At 35.1% G+C, this 1588-nt stretch overlaps 1 protein-coding gene across 5 annotated transcripts in view; it reads right to left on the bottom strand.

Annotated features, from left to right (window-relative positions):
* Positions 1-335: 335 nt before the first annotated feature.
* Positions 336-1588, bottom strand: part of NOVA1 (NOVA alternative splicing regulator 1) — a 141218-nt gene continuing 139965 nt past the window's right edge. For all 5 annotated transcript variants that reach the window (XM_082449919.1, XM_082449918.1, XM_082449921.1 and 2 more), the window contains one exon: positions 336-1588. This exon is cut by the window's right edge and continues 3453 nt beyond it. The gene's annotated coding sequence lies outside the window, so the exon portion shown is untranslated.

Below are 1588 nucleotides of genomic sequence, written 5' to 3'. Positions count from 1 at the left end.
TGAATGATGAATTTCTCCTACTAACGGAGTAACTGGTCTCAAATCATGTCTGTGATGTAAAGAGTATTCAATTATATTTTCATCTCCTTTCAATTGCTGCCTTGGAAAGCAAGAATTCCTTTCTTGGAGAAGACTTACAGTAAATAAAATTTACTTAAGGACTCAGTGAGGAATCAGCATGTGAATCAAGAATGCAATAGAAGAATGGACTAAAAGGAAAGTGATTATCATCAGTACCTTTGTTGAAATCTATTACCACCACTAAAATTTCCAAGAAAAGATAGGGCCTGTAACATAGGGATTCCATTCATTGTTAAATTACTAAAATCTACCAATTTAATGCTTTCATACTGTTTATTTTTTCCAATAGAAAAATAAATCTCATACATTAGAAGTGGTACACAAAAAACTGGGATAAAATTTATCAGATTCTTGATAGCACCATTTACACATTCTTAAAGTAAACATTAATATGCACTTTCTTAGAAAGCGATATAAATATATAATACAGGACTTGCTAACCTCTGTTAACCATCTGAATACGATGGAATAATCTGTCTCTACTGTGCAGGTAGGCTTGTGCATGGTGGTGTGGCAATATCATTTTAAAAGTTTGTTACAGATGTGATGGGAAGCTGGAAGGAGTCGAATAAGCAGAAAAAAGAGCTTAGATCTATTGTAAGCAATGAGTCGAAATGAGCCGTTACAGGTTAGAATTTATCTTTGTTTCTGATCATTCAATGAGAAAATGACTTCCACAGAAATAGATACATTTAACTGTTTCAGGAGTGGGGTGGGTGAAGTGAGTTAGGATTGGAAGTCCTACAGGTAAGAGCAATAACTGAAGTGCAGACGAAATTGGTCTTCAGTGCAAAGAGGAAGGCAGCCGTTTAAAAAGTCTAGGTGCAATGTTGTGGTGCTGAAAGAAAAGCTCCCAGTGATAAAGGAAAAGAAAAAAAACTGCAATGCAACTTCAAGCAGTAATTTTGTGGTGCTGAAAGGACAGCTCCCAGTGTTGAGGAAAAGATCTTGGATCTAGAATGAGGTGTCCAATCTGTATGATAAACAGCACACTGTGTCTCAGAGCGCCCATTCAATCTCAGTAAGTAAATGAAATATTGATTGAAAGTGACCCTGAAACAGAATGCATTAAAAAGACATAGAAAGCTGCAGAACTGAGGTAATTCGTATTCAACATGTTCACCAGCCTCCCTATAGCAAAACAAGTCTATAAATAGTTGCATTTCATAAGATGTTTGGCCCTTGTATCATCAGTTTTCTCCATTTTGGATCAGTATAGCTGAACAGCCATTGTTACATGCCTACCTGTGGCAGTTTGAAGCCATACTAATTTTCTTGCAGTAAATTAGAGCATCACATCACAAATCAATTCTACATGGTCTATAAATTTCAGAGAATAAATTTTTAGACAGCATGAAGCTGATTTACACATAATGCATACAAACCCTTAACTGTTACCATAAATTAAAATGTAAATATCTTCAATTTAGCTTTAACTAACATATAACCATGCCAACTAGCAAAGGTTTAAAATTCCCACTTACAATTAAAATTGAACTGACTGCAT

The sequence above is a fragment of the Balaenoptera physalus genome (assembly GCF_965194825.1).
Source record: "Balaenoptera physalus genome assembly, chromosome: 2".
Taxonomy (NCBI): domain Eukaryota; kingdom Metazoa; phylum Chordata; class Mammalia; order Artiodactyla; family Balaenopteridae; genus Balaenoptera; species Balaenoptera physalus.
Note: the sequence above shows the minus strand (reverse complement) of the source record. Positions and strands in the feature narration are given on the sequence as shown.